Source organism: Ursus americanus, unplaced genomic scaffold (assembly GCF_024610735.1).
Source record: "Ursus americanus isolate L20-20 unplaced genomic scaffold, mUrsAme1.1.p SCAF_68, whole genome shotgun sequence".
In the NCBI taxonomy this organism is placed as follows: domain Eukaryota; kingdom Metazoa; phylum Chordata; class Mammalia; order Carnivora; family Ursidae; genus Ursus; species Ursus americanus.
Window position 1 is genome coordinate 851,690 of NW_028273650.1, and position 19,806 is coordinate 871,495.

General features: G+C 52.9%; 1 protein-coding gene and 1 long non-coding RNA gene across 2 annotated transcripts in view; one reads left to right on the forward strand and one right to left on the reverse strand.

The window, feature by feature from the left end:
- Window positions 1–4,209: 4,209 nt before the first annotated feature.
- On the reverse strand, window positions 4,210–4,767 carry LOC123784911 (uncharacterized). The gene is made up of 2 exons (XR_015723561.1): window positions 4,670–4,767; window positions 4,210–4,477 (listed from the first exon to the last, which is right to left on the reverse strand). It is a non-coding gene; the product is annotated as an uncharacterized LOC123784911 (long non-coding RNA).
- A 14,159-nt stretch (window positions 4,768–18,926) lies between these two features.
- The window catches only part of LOC123803820 (ral-GDS-related protein-like), a 59,168-nt gene continuing 58,288 nt past the window's right edge, over window positions 18,927–19,806 (forward strand). The window contains exon 1 of the mRNA XM_087860521.1: window positions 18,927–19,127. The gene's annotated coding sequence lies outside the window, so the exon portion shown is untranslated. The remainder of the gene's footprint in view (window positions 19,128–19,806) is intronic.

Below are 19,806 nucleotides of genomic sequence, written 5' to 3' on the forward strand. Positions count from 1 at the left end.
AAAGGACTCAAAATCACAAACGAAAGAGGAGAGATCACAACCAACACTGAAGAAATACAAACAATTATAAGAACATATTATGAGCAATTATGTGCCAACAAACTTGGCAATCTGGAAGAAATGGATGCATTCCCAGAAACATATAAACTACCAAAACTGAAACAGGAAGAAATAGAAAACCTGAACAAACCCATAATCAGCAAAGAAATTGAAGCAGTAATTAAGAATCTCCCAACAAACAAGAGTCCAGGACCAGATGGCCTACCAGCGGAAACCAAACATATAAAGAAGCATTAATAACTTATTCTCCTGAAGCTGTTTCAAAAAATAGAAATGGAAGGAAAACTTCCAAACTCTTTCTATGAGGCCAGCACTACCTTGATCCCCAAACCAAAGACCCCACCAAAAAGGAGAATTACAGACCAATATTCCTGATGAACATCGATGCAAAAATTCTCACCAAGATACTAGCTAATAGGATCCAACAGTACATTAAAAGGATAATTCACCGTGACCATTTAGGATTTGTTCCTGGGCTGCAAGGATGGTTCAACATCTGCAAATCAATCAATGTGATACACCACATTAATAAAAGAAAGGTCAAGAACCATACGATCCTCTCAATTGATGCAGAAAAAGCATTTAAGAAAATACAAAATCTTTTCTTGATAAAAACTCTCTGCTGTGTAGGGATAGAGGGAACATGCCTCAGCATCATAAAAGCCACATATGAAAAACCCATGGCAAATATCATCCTCAGTGCTGAAAATCTGAGAGCTTTTCCCGTAAGGTCAGGAACATGACAAGGCTGTCCACTCTCACTACTGTTGTTCCACATAGTACTGGAAGTCCTCGCCTCAGCAATCAGACAACAGAAAGAAAAGACATCCAAACTGGCAAAGAAGAAGTCAAACAAGGTACTCTATGGAGAAAGTCCCAAAGACTCCACCCAAAAATTGCTAGGACTCATACAGGAATTCAGCAAAGTGGCAGGATATGAAATCAGTGCACAGAAGTCAGTTGCATTTTGATACACTAAGAATGAGGCAGATGAAAGAGAAGGCATCGATCCCATTTACAGTTGCCCAAAAAACCCATTAAATTACCTAGGAATAAACAGAACCAAAGAGGTAAAGGGTCTGTACTCTGAAAATTATAGAACCTTATGAAAGAAATCGAGGAAGACACAAAGAAATGGAAAAACATTCCATGCTCATGGATTGGAAGAACAAATATTGTTAAAATGTCTATGTTACCCAAAGCAATCTACACATTCAACACAATCCCTATCAAAATACCATCAGCATTTTCCATAGACCCAGAGCAAACAATCCTAAAACTTGTATGGAACCAGAAAAGACCCCAAATAGCAAAAGTAATATTGCAAAAGAAATCCAAAGCTGGAGGCATCATGATTCCAGACTTCAAGCTATATTACAAAGCTGTAATCATCAAGACAGTATGGTACCGGCACAAAAACAGACACATAGATCAATGGAACAGAACAGAGAATCCAGAAGTGGACCCTCGACTCTATGGTCAATTTATCTTCCACAAAGCAGGACTGAATACCCAATGGAAAAAAGACACTCTCTTCAACAAATGGTGTTGGGAAAATTGGACAGCTACATGCAAAAGAATGAAACTTGACCACTCTCTCACACCATACACAAAGATAAACTCCAAATGGATGAAAGACCTAAGTGTGAGACAGGAATCCATCAGAATCCTAGAGGAGAGCATAGGCAGCAACCTCTAGGACAGCAACCTTTTTCATGACACATCTCCAAAGGCAAGGGAAACAAAAGAAAAAATGAACTTGTGGGACTTCATCAAGATAAAAAGCTTCTGCACAGCCAAGGAAACAGTCAAAAAAACTAAGAGGCAGCCCACGGAATGGGAGAAGATATCTGCAAATGTCTTAATCAGATAAAGGGCTAATATCCAAAATCTATAAAGAACTTATCAAATTCAACACCCAAAGAATAAATAATCCAAGCAAGAAATGGGCAGAAGACACGAATAGACATTCTCCAAAGAAAACATACAAATGGACAACAGACACATGAAAAATGTTAAATATCACTTGGGAAATACAAATCAAAATCATAATGAGATACCACCTCATTAACAAGTCAGGAAATGACAGATGTTGGCAAGGATGAGGAGAAAGGGGAACCCTCTTGCCCTGTTGGCGGGAGTGGAAACTGGTACCTAATTCTGGAGAAGAATTTGGAGGTTCCTCAAAAAGTTAAAAACAGAACTTCCCTATGACCCAGCAATTGCACTACTAGGTATTTATCCCAAAGATACAAATATAGTGACCCGAAGGGGCACCTGCATCCCAATGTTTATAGCAGCAATGTCCACACCAGCCAAACTATGGAAAGAGCCCAGATGTCCATTGACAGATGAATGGATAAAGAAGATGTGGTATATATGGAATGGAATATATATACGTGGTATGTATAATGGAATACTACTCAGCCATCAAAACAATGAAATCTTGCCATTTGCAATGATGTAGATGGAACTGGAGGGATTACGCTAAGCAAAATAAATTAATCAGAGAAAGACAATTATATGATCTCATGCATACGTGGAATTAAAGAAACAAAACAGAGGATCATGGGGAAGAGAGGAAAAATACAACAAGATGAGAGAGAGGGAGACAGGCCATAAGAGGCTCTTAATCATAGGAAACAAACTGAGGGTTGCTGGAGGGGAGGTGGTGGGGGATGGGGTAACCGGGTGCTGGGCATTAAGGAGGGCACGTGATGTAATGAGCACTGTGTATTATATGAGACTGATGAATCACTGGCCTCTACCTCTGAAACAAATAATACATTATATGTTAATTAATTGGATTTAAATAAAAAAATAAAGAGCACCCTTGCATAAAAATAAACCAACCAACAGACAGACAGACAGACAGAAAGTAGGCCAGTGATTACCTGGTGACGGGATGGTTGGGGGAGGGAAGGATTGTAAGGGCATCAGGGAATTTTTTGAGAATGATGACTATGTTCATTATCATGGGTATATACATGTGTCAAAACTCATCAAATTGGGTTTGTTTAAAAAAGTCTTCCCCTATGGACTCTGGGAAACAAACTGAGGGTTTCAGAGGGGAGGGGGTGGGGGATTGGGCTAGGCCGGTGCTGGGTATTAAGGAGGGCACGTATTGCATGGAGCACTGGGTGTTATAGGCAAACAATGAATCATGGAACACTACATCAAAAACTAATGATGTACTGTATGGGGAATAACAAAACATAATAAAAAAATTAAAAAAAAAAATCCCATTATCCTGGCAAGAGAGAACCCATCCCTGATCCATCAGATGCCAGCCAGGGAACAGTAGCTATTGTGCATCTGACCCAGAGCCTGGGGCCTGGAGGGAACTGCTGCTTCAGAAGAACCACATAAGGAGATGCACGAAGGCTGGAAATCCTGGCTCCTAGGTCAGCATAGATGTTCATGGAACCAGGCTCAGGTGTGCCCTTTAAGGTACCCCTCCCATCTTTTCCCAACACACAAAACAAGCAGGAAAGGGTATCCAGAGATCATTGACAAGAATCCCAGAAAGATGCCAAACTTGGTAAACGGCCAACGAGGAGACTGAGGCTGGAAAGTCCTGCCTGCCCTGAGTCCATCTGCAAATTATCTTCCTCTGGCTTTGTCCCCTTCACACGCAGGATTTGATCTCCTTCCGTGTTTTTCCCCACTAGGTGCTGATGCAGTTCCAGAGACTGAACTACAATACGACAAGTTCCAAAACCAAACACAAAACTAAAAAAGCATCTCAATGGAAGAAGCAGGACACAGTCTTCCTGGCCTTAGAGCGGAGAAAGGCAACCCCAGTCCTGGGGCAGGAAGGAGTTCTGGGGCAGAGAAGTCTTAAAGACTCCCACTTTCAGTGGTTGTTGCTATTCCTGGGAAAGTCCCTGCAACCTCTAAATCTCAGGAGTTCTGAGGGGCTGTCTCTGCTGTTTGCCCAAATTCATTGACTGAAATGGACCCGTGCTCTGAGTAAGGGGGATTTGGGGGTGCCCTCCAGTGGCTAGGGAGAAGGGCTGGCACTTCTCCTTCCTCCCACATACAGTAGCTGATGACTCTGGGAGATTTCCTAGGTCAGGAACGAATATGAGAGTCTGTGCAAGTTTTCCATTACTGCAGGAAGTAAAAGACCCAAACCACACACATGGGTTCTAAAACAAAACAAGGGCTTTAATCTCCTAACATGCAAATCTATCACGGTACTATTTAAAACAACTAAATGGTGCCCCCTACATAAGGAAATAGATGGGGGGAAGGGGTGTGGAGGAAATGGGCGCAAGGATGCAGCTGCTGAGGAATCCCTGCAGGGCCACTGGACACTTGCTCAGCCCTGAGGTTGACTGCGGCCAGTTCTTCTCCTTCTTGAGTGCTGCTGACCAGCTAGGACCGGGGCTCCAGCTGGCAGGACAGGGTGTAGCTAAGGACAGAGGGACACCTGTGAGTTGCCCAGGAGCTTCCATTCAAGAGTCCCTGCCAGTGTTTGCCCACAGCTGGAGTCAGGCGCCCCGGCAACAAGGCCTGAGGCTGCCCAGGGAAGGAGGATCCCAGGAGTGGCCAGCAGAAAGAGTCCACCCCGAACCTCACCGACCCAGCTCCTGATGGGCCTCACCTCTCAGCCTCGCTGAGCGGCTCCATAGCCTGGAACCAGGCCCAAAAAGGATCCTCGGGCTCTAGAGTGTAATTCTCAGCAGCCACCTGGAGCAGCATGATGTCCGTTATGACTTGGTATTCCTGAGCAGAGAGAGAAGCACAGGATGCATAGGGAGCCTGGGGTGGGGGGGGGGGAGCTGCAGGGCCTGGTGACGGTTGAGGAGCGGGACCGGGGACCCATCCCAGGTCCTGGCAAACGTGGCCACCCTCCTGCCTAGAGATTCATCTGGTCTCCACCTATTCTCAGAGATGAATATCAGTAGCCTCTCCTGCGGGAAGTTTTCCTGGATGCCATGCATCTGTCCCCATCTTCTAACGGGATGGGACTTGCACTGCTTTCTTCTCAAGGGATCCCAGGAAATGTGAGGTGGAGGGGATGGAGCCAAGCAATGTTCTTCCCAGGGACATCTCTGAGGCCCACTCCCTACCCTTCCCTGTGGGAAGCGCCACATATGCTCACCTTATTTCTTTTCTGGTGGTTGATCTCATTCCCCTGGAATGCAGACAAAGTCCATCAGAATGAGGCCCCTGGTTCTTAGGAGCACTTGATTCCCATCCCTTCTCATGCTGCACCATGGCCAGGACCCGTGAGGGGCCGTGCATACACAGATAGCGGGCCTGGGATCTAGGCCAGGCTCTGGGGTCCAGAGAAAGGAGGACATGGGGCAGATGGACTGGCTACAGGTCGGGACCCTGCAGCACCACCCTCTCGGAAGACAGTGGGGGAGGCCGAAGCCTCAGGCAGGAAGGGGCTGCTGCGGCTACTGAGGTGCTTGCTGACGTGGAGGGTCCTGACTTCATTCTCCCCCCACGGGCAAACTCACCGGGGGAGGCTGAGGTCCACTCAGACAGACCTCACGCAGCTTTGCCTTCAGGAAGCTCTGCTGCTTCACCAGTCTTCGGCACCGGGAGCCGTGGCCTAACTGCAGCCTCACCTCGCTCATCCCTGAGATGGGCAACAGCCCCCAGGCTCACAGGGTAGCCGTGAGGCTGTCATGAGGGGAGGTTTGCCGAGTCCTGAGAGCTCAGGGCTCAGTACAGGGGCGCTCTGCTCCCAAACCTCTGGATTCTGGTCCCTCCCCCACAATCCTCAGGCTCACCCACCTCCAGATAGTCCTCCATGGCGGTATCTAACATCACCAGCTCGGTGAGGAAAGTGCCAAGGAAAGGCACGACACCCTGTGTCATGAGGGGGAGGGTTGGGATGAGTCCCTGCTCGCTGGTGTCCACAGGGACCCTCCACTGAAAATGCTCCAGCCTCCTAGCCCACCCCATGGGCTCACGTGGAGCAGCCTAGGACCCTTAGCAGCCTCCCCCCACGGGTTCCCTTTCCCCTCCCCCCCCAGAATATCAGACTCCTCCTCATCACCTTCAGGGCCTGCTTTTCAAAAATGCCAGGGAATGGAGCAGTAGGTCGGTCCCTATCCACCCGCAAAACCCATTCTTTTTTATGGACCTTCTGGACCCTCCTCCTGGTTCTTTTGAAATAAGAATTGTAGAAGCTGTGGCCCCAGGAGCCACAGCTGGAGTGGGAAGGCCCCCCCCCCTTCCTGATCTTTCCTTTTTGGGAGGCTTCCAGCCCTCAGGGAGGAGCCCTCCTCCTCCTCTGACTTTGGAGGCCCTGGGCCTCAGGCACACTCACCTTCTTCTGCATCCTCTTCTGGGCTCCCCGGAGGGCCATCACCAGGGTGGCAAATCTATTGGATGGTCGCTCCTGCAGGGCCAAGGACAAGTTCCTTGAGACCATCATACCCTCAGGCCACTTGCCCCCACCATCTTGGACGTCAGAACCTAGACATCTGACCTAACTCATACTGATCCTGAGGCCCCATTATCCAGAAGCAGGCCGTGAGTGATTCCAGAACAATTTCACTCCAACATTCACTCCATGTGTGACCTTGAGCTTACAGCCTGGCCTCCCCAAGCCTGTTTTCTCATCGGGAAACGTGACAACTCCACCTATCTCCCATGGTCTCCTGAGGACTCAGGGTCCTATTACTCTCATCATTGTTGTGGCCCTCAACCCAGCCCAACCCCATCACTGAGCACAGGTCTGTCCTCTGGGCTCTCCAGGTTTGTAGAGGCCCCCACCTGGACCAGCTGTCGACACAGAGCGAGAGGGTGTGTAGGCTAGGGAGTCTGCTTGGACACCACCTGCTTGCCCCCTCGCCGCCAACGGCATCCTCACCTAGGCTGTCGCCACATTCATGCCAAAGGCTTCCCCTCCCCAAGGAATGCTTCAGACCATTCCCGACTTCATCCACTCAGGACCCTGTTCCATCCCACCCCTCCTCTCTTTCCAGACCTGCACTTTCCAGGCTACCTTGATGAGCAGATTCCTGCCCTGTGTGGTGTCCTTGCTGCACAGCTTTTGAAAGATCCTCAATGGCTTCCTGAAGAGAGGGGAGGGAGGCAGGATCAATGGACGAATAATGTGGCAGGGTTGAGTGCGAGTGCCTTTTCTTTGAGAACCTCAGAGTGTCAACCTGCCTGGTTGAGGGTTTCTTCTGGGATCCTCTGAGCACTAAGGTCTTTGTAGGACATGGGAGGGAGCTCTCATGTGGCTCGTCCTGGGCCTCCCTTCCCATATTCATTGAGAAACGCTGTTTGGGTCAATTTGGGGTTCAAATGGGCAGAGAGCTTAGTGGCTGTCAAGGAAACACGTGAAGAGATTTAATGCAGCTCAGCCCCGTGTGGGACATTTGGCAAAACTGATTTCTAAAGTGGGAGGCATGGTGGCCTCCTCACCAGGAAGGCTGAGAGATGCACCCACCAGCCCAGGTCCTGTGGTCGGGGTTTGCCGCCTCCCAGAAGGTCCAAGCTGCCTGAGAGGGAAGAGGACAAGCCTCTGGGAGCTCCCTCGTCCATCCTGGTCCCTCCATGGAGAGAGGCCTACTCACCTGGAAACCTTCCCCCACGTGTTCTCGAGGCGGTGAATGGAGACACTCTGCAGAGCCGAGAGGATGGCATGTAAGGACGAGTAGTTCCTCAGGGTTTGACAGGCCTGGGGAGGGAAGAGAATGGGCTGTCACTTGGGGAGCCGGCACCTGATTGGCTCTCAAGCTTCAGTCCCCCTCAGGGGAAAGCGCTCCTGCTGGAGGAAGCAGCTGTCCAGGGACCTGCCGAAGGGCACACGTGAGGCCCAGAGGAGGAGGAGGATTTTACCTCACACCAAGGAAGGAGCCAGGAAGAAACGGAGCATCCCAGCATGGGGCCATGCAAGGCGAGGTCAGCATGCCCCTGGACCAAAGAGCCTAGGGACTGCACAGTCCTAGGGCAAAGACCAGGGCCTTCCACCCTGAGACCTGATCAAGGGAAGAGCAGTGCCCGAGACTCAGGAGAGCACCTCGGCTGGGCTTCCCGTTGCATACCTTGGCCACCTTGATCCAGTGCTCCACCACCACGGCCCTGTCCCGGGCTGTCATGCTCGGGTTGCCAAGGCAGGTGGTGATGACACACTTGGCCACACCGTTGAACTGGGCGACAGTGGCCCGGACTGTGGGTGCCAGGTGCTCATTGCCAGGCTTGTTGCGCTTGGACCAGACGGAGCCCAGGCACTGATGGGGCAGCAGCTTCTTGAACAGCTCCTAGAGAACAGGCGGACCTTGGTTCACCCAGCCATTTCCCATGCAAGACTCATGTCCTACGTAGGAGTCACAGGTCAGAGCTGGACCTCAGGGAGCTGAGAATCTGGCCTGAGCCTGGTTGGAGACCATGGATTTCATTCCATTGTTTTTCCCTGAGGGAACCCAGTACACAATGACCCAGGAGCAAACAGAGCAAGGGAAGGAAGGAGGGCATTGGCACCCTGATCATGCTCAGGAACTCCCAGCTCCAGGTGGCACTGCAAGGTGGTCCAACCCAAGGGGGCTTCTTCCCCTCCCCTCCAACTGGTCATCCCCCTGGTCCTTCCCCCCTTTCAGATGCACATTCTCACACGGGAGCTGCAACCACACGTTCTTCCGTCTGCCCTGTCCTCATGGACACATCAGACGCCTAATCAATGCTGAGGGTACTCATCCTCCAAGGCACATGAGTGGGTGACCCATGGACTTGACTGAACACAGGGAGCTGCCCTCCTCCACCCACGGGACCAGGGCCTGCCCATTGGTCTCTCCATTCTGGCTCATTTCTTCTCCCTAGTACCTCCGTATCAGTGCTTATCAGGGTCTCTCGCTACAGTCCGCAGCTGGACAGTGAAAGCTTGGGGCTAAGCGCCTTGATGGGTTGACAGGGTTGGGAAGTGGTGGAGCTGAGATTTGGTCCCAGACCATAGGAGTCCACATCAGGGAAAGGCAGGTGTGGGGCAGGTGAGAGCAGAAGGAAGGCCTGCCCCTGGCCCACCCTGAGAGCCCAGCTGCTCACCGCATCCATATACGTGAGCTGCTCTGCCACCAGCCTGGGAGGGAAGTCCAGGAGGTCGGGCTTCTCCTCACCCAGCTGGTTCTTTGGGGTGACACAGCGGTGGCAGGAAGCCTCTGGGGCCACGGTGGGCTCTGTGGCTGTTGCCTGAGTGAAACTTTCCAGCAAAAAGGGTGGTCCAGCTGACTGCTGCTCAGCACCCGGCACACATGCAGAAGATGGGAGCACGGGTTGCAGTTCTGGAACAGCTGACGGAGGGGAGGCTGGCTCTGACACCGCAGGTGACAGTTGACACAGAGCCGGGGTCGCCTCTAGCTCTATAGGAGGCCCTGTTCCTGGCTCTGCCGCTGGAAGGAGCCCTGGAGCTGGCACTGGGGCAGGAGACAGAGAAAGGTTCATCCACATCACTGACTTTCCATATGCCTTTGCAAAACCAGGACAGACCCCATGGCCTTGAAAGGAATACCCAGCCCATGAACCGCATCCCAGTTAGCCTTCCCAGCTTGCCATCCCCCTTACCCTCCACCTCTGCCTCAGTGAGCGCCAGAAGTTCCCGCTGCATCAGGAGAAGGGGGACATGGTTTGTCAGGTCCCAGGCATGCCACTTCAGAACCATGGCCCCATGCACATAGGCCACCTTGATCTCGACACGGTCACGGCCCAGGGACTGATAGATAGCCTGCAAATTCTGGTCAGGCCAGGTACCCAAGAAGGGAGACAGGGTGCTGGGGAGAGTCATATGTGGAACAGAGTCAGAGGCCTGGCCTTGCATTGCACATGCTACTCCCACAGCACCGTTCTTTCTGTATGGGTCCCAGAGGATGGCCCCAGCCCCCTCCCAACCCCTCTCTAGCTGCCCTCGTAGTGGAAGGCCTGGTCCTCCAGAAAACCTGAATGAGTCTGGTTTTTCCACTTCTCTTCTCCTCTACCTGGCCATGGGCCTGGTCTACTCTATGCTCCATGCACACCAGTATCAAGGCTCAGGTTGGAGGCAGATTTGTGAGTGGTCGGCTCAGCACACCCTCGGTTCTTGGCCCCGGTTGGGGTGGTCAGCAGGGAGGGGCAGGCAGAGCAAGTTGGGACCGTCAAAGGGATGGGTGTTTCAGGCACCCACTGAGCCCAGACTGTGCTCTGCTGCCTAGAGGGCCCGGGACCTCCTCCACAGCCTTCTTTGACTCATTTGCTTCTTCACATGAAGCCCCCCAGATGAAGCCCACCCACTGGAAATCAAGAGATCGGTGAGATCCCTGGTTCGGCAAATCCCTCCCCAGCCACCACCCCTGTAGTCCCCCATCCTGCTCTTTGGAGGCAACCAGCCCTGCTTCTGGACCCAAACCCCTGTCCCAGTTTTACTTGATCATTTCATCTGTCCTATGATCCAGCTCTCGGTGGATCCTTTCAAAGCTAGAGGAGGCTACGAAGATGTCACATCTAACAACGATTGGACATGCGTGCTTAGGGTGTGCAGAGTGCCTATCTGACCCTCTGACTAGACCTGAGACCCAGACACTGTATCTCCTCTCTCCATTCACATTCCTAGGTGCTTAATATACATTCTTGAACGACTACTTCCCAGTCCGCACTTTCCAAATCCTGAGTGGCCTGTGGGCTGGTCTGCCTGCTCCCAGTGTGCCCCTGAGCTGCTCACACAAAGGACAACTACCAGAACCATCTAGATGGAATCTCAGAAGTCCTTTACACATAGAGAAACTGCCTGCTTTGCATTTCCTTTCGTCAACCCAGAAGGGCCACCGGCCTGTGAGGGTTGCACTTGAGAGCTTCTTGACCGGAGAGAGAGAACTATTAAGCAAGAAGATGCCCAGCACGTCCAGGAGCCCTTTCTACAGAGCCAAGCACCAGAGTAGCCCGTGCCATGTTTCCTCCCATGATTTCCTACAGTAACTGTATGAGGTTCATCCTCTTAACCACCCCACTTTTCAGAAGAGGAAAGGGAAGGTCAGAGAGGGGTAGTGCCATTCCCGTGATGTACACCCAGTAGATGGGAGGCTCACCCTGTGCTGTGCATGGGGTGGGCACTCACCGATTGAACTGCTGGCCCAGAACCTGTGTGGCTGAAGTGAACATCTCGTACATGCAGAAGATCGTTGAGGTGGTTGAGATGCTCCCATCTGGGAAGGATGGCACCAGGGACTGTACGAAATGCTCCATTGTGCCTTCTCGGAGCCTCAGCATCGTCTGGGCCTCATCCAGGGACAGGGATGATTCCTTTTCCCACCAGGTAGAGAAGGGGGGTGTGGGGGGCAATGGAGTCAGCTTCAACACCACGAACCACCAGGATGATCAGGGTCTGGTGCTCAGACCAGAGAGTCCCATCCCTTCGGGAACTTGTGCAAGAAAAGGGACTTGAGGGCCCACCCAGAAAAAGGCTCTAGGCTTGAAAGTACAATTGCCTTTAGGGGTGAAATGAGAAAGCATTGGTCACTTCAACACATCTTGTTAGCTGAGCCACCACAGCCTTTCTCTCTCTGAATAGGCTTTATTAAGAACTGTACGCCTTTGAGTCATCAGTCAACATCCCTACTGCAGACAGGAGAAAGCAGAGGCTTAGCATCTCCAACGCTGCTCGAGATCATAGACGTTGGGCCTGAGAACTGTCCAGAGCATGGAATGCATGGCATTTCCCTAGGCTGCTGTGGCCTGGTCTGTTCCTCAGGTGGGGAGAAAGGTTCAGGGGAAATCCACCTTCCTCGGCAGGCCCCAGGGGAGCCGGTTGTTTCTAGTGTGGGTTCTGGCCTTGCCGTGATCATCTGTGGGTCCTGAGATTGGACATCAATCTGGACCTGTTCTCACCCCAGACCAGCATTGGATGTTGTTGTGGGCCGAGGCACCTGCTGCTTGTCAAGGGAGATGGAGAAGCTGAGCCTTTGGAGCAAGCAGCTCCTCAAAGATGGCCTGGATTGAACTCTGAAAAGACAGAGTCCACTACCTGGGCCAGGAGGCATCAGAGGCCTTGCACCCAATCCGTGCTTGAAAGGCTGATTCACGGCGGCAGACAACCTCCCATACGGAGGTCCAAAAAGACATATGAGGACACAGCTTGTGACCCGGGGGACATACAATGAGTCGATGTGTTCTGAGAGGTGATACGTTACAGAGGAACATATAGAATGGCTTCATCCCACCGTTCCTTTTATGTTCAATCACCCTGTGTGGGGTGAGGATTCATAAGGCCTTGGACACGTTCTCCAAGGACAGTGGAGCTGGGTTCTACACAGGATGGCTGGGGTGAGTCAAGAAAATACTCAAAACAGTAGCAAAATGCAAAGACACTCATGGCTGCGGGAAAAGTCACACAAAACAGAATGAAACAGAATAACCCACGCCCCAAACTGCAAAAAACACGAACACTATTCTCTACCATTCCCACCTATGGGAAGAGTGTCTTCCTACCTTCTCCCACAGCTGGTGGTGGAGGTGTGGATACTGGGATGACTTTGTGGTTGGGCCTGCGGGGCACTCATGTGGAAACACCATGGGAGGGCCCCAGGTTTGTCCCCACATTTGTGTGGGGGCCCTGGGCGTGTGGAACCCTCTTCCCATTCTCACCTCAGAGCGGCACTGATCCTGGGTGGCCTGGTGCACCTGCCACTTGTCTAGGGCGTTGTAGTTGAAGTCCCAGACCAGCTCTTCGATGACCTCCTGGGTGCAGCTCTGAAAATGCAGTGCCCCATAGACATGGGGTCAAGAGACATTAGTGTCCTCCCGGGACATTGCCACAAGGGGCCACCCGCATTAGAAATCCTGTTCTCCAGTTGAGGCAAAGAGGGGCAGCTGAAAAGACATCGAGCAAGGAGGTAGCCGGATGAAACTCTAGAGCTCGTGATTAACATCGAGGTAGTTGAGCTTGGTCCCCAGTGCTCAGCTTCTCATCCTGCCTGCTATGACCTGGGGCGTGAACATGAAAGATGGGCCAGGCTTCCAACACCTGGCAGCTTCCTTCTGCCCAGGAAGGGTGTGTCCCACATCCTCTGTCCCCTTCTCTACACATAGACAACCAGCCCCCCACCCCAACACACACACAGGGACACACATAATGAGGGGCAAGAGGTGTGGGCCTGCTGAGGTGACATCACAGTTGTTGCCTGCTCTCCAGTGGGCTGCCCTGAGCTGCCTCGTGTTACCTGTTGGTGTCTCCTGCCACATGTCCAGAGGGCTCGGAAAAGCGGGCTGAGCCGACGTCTACAATTATTTGCAAGTCTCTCTCTCTGGGCTTGCCTGGGCCCAGAGACCCTGAAGGGAGGAAGGCAGCAAGAGAACATCTTGCTCTCTCGAACGTCTCCACCCAAGTGAGCTGGAGAGCAGGTTGTCTTTTGAATCTGGGTGCCCGGTTACCAGAGTTCTAAGTTCAGTTGGGGCCTATCACAGAGGAAGTGAGGTCACTCTTTCAAGATTCTAATCCCTGGGACCATGTGTTCAGTCAGACCTATCCAGAGCCCCTTCTTGGCAGTTGACTCCTTAGCTTTCTCCCCCATGTCATCTCCTTAACTGGACACAATGAGCCAAAAAGGCCATAGCCACCGCTCTCGGGAAATGGAACTAGGGTCTGAAGCTTCAGGAGGCAGAGCTGAATTCAGACCTTACGTTCTGTGTTTCTTTGCACACTTGTGTGTCCTATGTCATTGCGTCTCTCACGTAGTCCCCACTTTCCCAGCCTGCAGTGCGGGGATCAGGCTAGAATTTACTTCCTTGGGACATCCTCTGGTGTCTGTGGATAAGAGTATTTATTACATGTGTGGGGTGGTCCCCTGTGTATCTGAGGCACAATTTTCAAGATGGAAGAATTACAAGAAGGGGTGGGACTTGGCATGGAGGGCCGCTCAGAAGAGGCCTGGGTTCCAGCCCTGTAATACTGCAACTGTCACTTTCCCTCTTGGCCTCATTTTAAGGTGGGCACCATGATGGCCTGGAAAAGCAAGAAGATGCAGGCATTGTCATCCTCTGTAGTAAAACCATGCAATTGTTTCCTGTTATATGAAGAACGAGACCCCGTTACCTCGTTTGGGTCTATGAGGGGAGCGGCTTTCACCATGGCTCCCAGGGATCCTGACCTGTGGTATAGGCATCAGACTGTAACTGCTAAGTGGTCAGTGACTGGCTTTTGACCCACAGGACATATTCAACTTGATGAAGTACCATGCCTAGAGCTTGTCTACATGTCATGCAAAGAGTTTCTCACTCCCTAGTTACTTTCCATCATGTTCCACTACTCACTCCTTCCCTTTCCCTTCTTCTCTCTCTGAAGCAGAACCAAGCACCGATGTTTTGAGCTGCCATCTACAGAGGCTCAGAGGATAGAGAACGGAGGCAGTGCCAAGGCCAAAAGACACACAGGAACTCAGGTTCTGAGTCCAGATGGCATCCCGAGTCACGTGAGCCAACTCATGACAAAATCGTCTTCCAGTATGGCCCTGGTCACAGCCGCAGCCACTGACACACCTTGAGCCTGGGGAACCATGCTAATTTGGGCCCGCATTCTTCACCCACAAATACTGTTAGAAATTAAAGCGATGCACCTGCACATGCAGGGTATCAGGGCAATGCAGTCCCGGGGCAACTCTAGATAAGTAACAGTCTCCCAGGCCTCAGCATCTGTCCCTGCCTTCCTCCCTCCCCTCTGCTCTCCTCCTAGTGTCCCTGCAGCCACCCTGGCTGCCTTTTTCACTCCTCTGGCCAAACTGGCTTCTGTTATTGAGTGTCTGCAGCACAAGTCACTTCTTCCTGAAACGCTGCTCCCTGACGTGTGCAGGTCTAGCTCCCTTTGGTCAATCTGTTCTCAGCAACCTCAGCTTCAGTGAGGCCTTTCATATCTTTCCATGCAGTGACTCCCCAGCCTTCCTCCGTAGCACACTTCATTCCTAGTACAGAGCGCTTGCTCTTTTCTTTCACGTGCGTTCTCTTTGGAGCTTTGGTCCATGTGTAGACTGGGAGCTCCTAAAGCAAAGGAGCCCTAGGTAATTTCAGCTCCGCGCACGGGCCCAGCAAGATACTTGGCATAGGGCAGTGCTCAGTGTGTAGTTACTCAATGAATAATTGAGAAGATCTTGGAGCCCACCTCCCCTCTTAAGCACCTAGACTGCAGAATGCTACTAAAACTTTCAAGCTGTTTCTGGGCAGGGGCGACAACCACAATGGCCTCTGCCTGACTCTTCCTGCTCCAGTTCCTCCAGCAGAACTCACCAGGTACCATGGACAAGGAAGCGCCCTGCATCCAGTTCTCCAGCTCTGGTGGCACAGCTCCACGCAGGCACACCAGCAAAAAAAGCCATGCCTTTTCTTGGGGGTCCTCAACACAGTGCCTTTGCAGAGTCACAGAGCAAAGGAGCAGGATCTCCAGGCTCCCTGGGCAGAGTAAAGGACCTCAGAACCCTCCCTTTCCTCCTTTTCTGTCCACTCCCATGGTGTCCTCTTTACGATTCCAGCACCCGCACCTTAGCCAGAAGAGTGCTGCTGCACCCACCCCTGTGTGTCTAAACGAGGAACTGAAGGTCTAATGCAGACTAGACTTGTCCCTGGGCCCCAGACACAGTGAACGCTCCTCAACATGACTAACCCACAGAAAAATGCAACCAAGAGCATCATGAGGCATCACATCACATCGGCGGGAATAGCGACCCTCCAAAAGTCGAGAGATAACAAATGCTGGTGAGGAGGTGGAGCAAAGGGAATCCTTGGGCACCATTGGTGGGAATGCACATTGGTACTGTCACTATGCAGAACACTGTGGACGTCCCTCCAAAAATTAAAAAGAGAACTACCGGATGATCCAGCAGTTCCACCTCTGGGAACATACCCATAGAAAATGAAGGAATATGTCCAAGCAACACCTGCACCTCCATGTTCAAGAAGCATTATTTTCAATAGCCAGGACACGGAAAACATCAGTGCCCTTTAGTGCTGAGTAGGGAAAGAAGTGGTACCTAGAGAATAGCATAGGAATCAGCCAGAAGAAAAGGACATCCCGCTAAGTGTGCTAACAGTACCGGACTTTGAAAGCATGCTGCCAAGTGAAATAAGGGAGACAGGGCAAAGACTTTCTGTAGAGAAGCATAGAGAGAGAGAGAGAGATCGGTCCTGTCTAGAGAGAGAGAGAGCTATTTTTCCCTTCTCTGTGGAATCTGAGACAAAGAAGAGAAAAGGAGGAAGACTAACTCAGAAAAAGAGATCAGATTGAAGTAACCAGAAGCAGAGGGCGGAGGGGGTGCGGGAATTGAGTGAATGGTGAAAAGGACAAATTCCAGTTTCAGATCAATAAGGAATAGGGATTTACAGTACACCCGAGGACTACAGTTCATTACTGTTCTATGGTGTATTTGAGAGGTGTGAAAAGAGCAAGTTCTGAGAGTTCTCATCACAAAGAAAAACCTCTCTTTTCTTTTCTTTTCTTTTCTTTTCTCTTTTCTTTTCTTTTCTTTTTTCTTTTTTCTCTTCACTTTAACCACAGCCAGAGGGTCAAAGGTAACACACTGTACATATTCACGGGGAGAAAGGAGTACATAGGGAAACCTTCATTCAGTCGTTCAACAAACAGTGGATTTAGCATGAGGTAATCCCCGTTCTTGGCTGGGTTCTGCCCAGAACTCCTGTGTCCCACACACCTCTGGTGCTGATTTGCTGATGCCCTGAGTGAGGCACTTCCTTGCCTCGGTTTCCCCCCTTACGGTGACCACGCTGGCTGCCGACACTGTTAACAAGGATGCTGCGGGAAGGAGGAGGTGCCAGCCTCGGAGTGTGGGTTCCCGGGGGAGGGGGTGCAGGCCTTTCCCCTGTAATTTATTTCCAGCTCAGGTGCTTGTGAACTCCTCCCAATCCTCCTGCTGAAGTGTGTGCAATGTCTGTGGGTTGTCACACGCATTAATTATCTGCTGAAGGTTATAAAGTACCCCTCGCTTTGGCAAGATCACCCTAAAGAAAAGGGCTTTATCAACGTTGCCATTAAATGCAATCGCAGAGAGTGGAGAAGATGGAAAGGAAAATCGCTCAAGCCAAAGAATAAATGACATTTCAGAAAACGCAGAACAAGTAGATATGAAGATCAATTGGAACTTAAAGTGACGACATGTCCAATGACATAGTCGCGGATTCTGGGTTGCTTCGGGCAAGAAAGGGGGACGGTACACACGGAGCCAGACAAGAGGCCCTGAGGCAGGGAGCAAAAGGTTTGATCCTGGGCAGTGTCTTAACCCTTCTGTGCCTCCTTTTTCTCATTCATGAAATGGGACAATATTCACACTGAACCGGAAAGTGATAATAAGAGAATACAACTTCATACGCCTGGCATCTACCAGGTGCTCACAAATCACAGCTGTCATCACGGAGAGTCAACGGCGGAGGAAGCGAGAGGTGGGCACGGAATTTGCAGGTGCTCAGAACGCATTTCATTTCGTTGGACTAAAATGAAGCTTTGTTTTAAATGTCCCTGTCTCATTGTTTCCAGACTGTATGTCATCTCACCATGCAGCACATAGACCGTGCAATGCTGGTAAATATAACAGGCTCCCGCGGGGGGGTGTGTGTGCTGATTTGTGGCGTGTGCCAGTCTCCATGGGGTGCATATTCCCACCGTGGCTGATTTCAAGCTCCCAGCCTGCCCTCACTGAACACAGTCAGGTAGAGACGTCAGCGGCTCGTCATGTCATTTCCGTGGATTTCTGCTGTAAAGATACAACAGACGAGAGCATAGATGATGGCAGTATGTAGTAAAGCCATCAGGAAATGATGAGTTTGGGATATTCATTACCTTTGTTCTTTTAAAGATTTTATTTATTCATTTGAGAGAGAGAGAGAGCAGGGGGAGGGGCAGAGGGAGAGGGAGAAGCAGACTCCCCTCTGAGTAGGGAGACCAATGCATGGATCCATCCCAGGACCCTCCTGGCTTGTGGTGAGGATCAAAGTGACGCCATAAAGATGAAAGTAGCCCTGCCTCTGGTTTCATTTCCTATCGCAAGGTTTTCTTTTTCTTTTTTTTTAAGAACACAAATCAGATATTACTTCCTGCTTGAAACCCTCCCCAGGCTGCCTGCGGCCTAAAGAACAAAGGCCAGGCTCCTAAGGATGCCTGAAGAAGCCCCTGGACGAGTGCATTTTTGCCCCTTCCACTTGGTGTCCTGGGTCTGCTCAGCTGCCCTAGGCCTGGTGACTCCCAGATCCCCGGGGTCCTCCTCTTCTTTCTGCAGCCCAGGGACCAGCACGCAGGCCCCACATCTGTCTACCTCCAGCCGCCTCCCACAGCCTCTTTCAGGCCGTCTTCCAGGATCCAATCTAAGTACAGCCCAGCATTAGCTGTGATGCCACGGAACACATCCCTGAGCCTCACTCTCCTGTGTGCAGAAGGGCCCGGGACACCTAACTCCTCGGGGTGGGCAGGAAGCCTGGCGAAGACACGCGCGAGGACTCGGGCCAGGCCCCGGCCCACTGCGGGGCGCGACCCTGCGGGTTCCGGCCCTGGGGCTGGGCTGCAGGGCGGCGGGCTAGGGAGGCCCTGCAAAGGGGCCGCGTCCGGGCTGTGCGGGGCAGGGCAGCGGGTGGGAGGGCTTCCCCGAGGTCGGTCCAGCCCCGCCGGCCCAGAGTGCCGCCAGTGGGACCTCCGGGACTCCCGGCCTCCGCCGAAGCTTCCCCAGACCCGGCCACCACAGGCGCGCTCAGTCCATTGCCGTCCTGAATGCCCCGCGCGACTGTCCGGCGCGGTCTCGGGAGCGGAGCCCCGTGGCGTGCAGGGTATGCGCGGGCCGCCAGGCGCTTGCCCGGTCCTCCGGGGGGGTGGGGGGGTGGGGGGGGGGCGGAAGCTCGGCGCGGGGACGCGGCCGGGCGCGCGCCGTGGCGGTGAAGCGCTCCTCAGTCGGTCGCCGCGCATGCGCGGCCGTCGCCTACGCAGCATATCCAGAGGGCGCGAGCCCCCCGCCGCCGCCGCCGCCGCCGCCGCCGCCGCGACCGCTGTGCGCCCGCGGCGTGAGGCGTTGGAGGGAGCGCCGCCCGTCGGTTCGCGGCGCCGCCTCGCAGTGGTCTGCCCTCGCCTCCCGGCGCCCCGCGTGGTCCATGTGAGTGTGGGGAGGGGGCGGGGGCCGGGAAGCGGGCGGGTGGGCCGGCTCCTGGTGCTGGGGGTTGGCAGGGCCGCGGCCCGTGGGCGGAGGGCCGAACGGGGCTAACCAGCCGGTCCGCGGGGCGGATGCGGCGGAGACGGACGCCTCCCGCGCGCCGCTTGGGAGGCCGAGGATGTGGGGAGGCCGGAGAAGTGGGGAGGACGAGGGAGGGGCCCGGGGAGGACGGCACTCTGGGGAGGATCGGGGCGCGGGCAGGTCGGGAGATGTGGGAAGGACTGGGGGTTTCCGGGAGACGGGGATGTGGGGAGGCCGGCGTGGGGACACGAGAGGCCAGGGAAGGGGGACGAGGGGGCGGGTTCTGGGAGAAAGGCTGTGGGTGGAGGACGGACTTGTGGGGAGGTCGGCGGGCTCCGGCAGGCCAGGGGACGAGGGGAGGCCGGGGGCTCGGGTAAACGGGGAGGTTTGGGGGACATGAGAAGGCCAGGGGGTGTTCGTGAAAGATGGGGAGGTTGGTGGATTCGGGGGTCTAGGAGAGACAGAGGGGCTCGAGGCCGGAGCGCACAGGGAGGCCGGGGGCTTGTGGAGGCCAGCCGGCCTCCTTGGGAGCTGGCCAATTGCCTCAAAGACAAAAGCGGGGAGAGAGGAAGGAGGAGGAAGAGGGAAATCCTTGGGGACC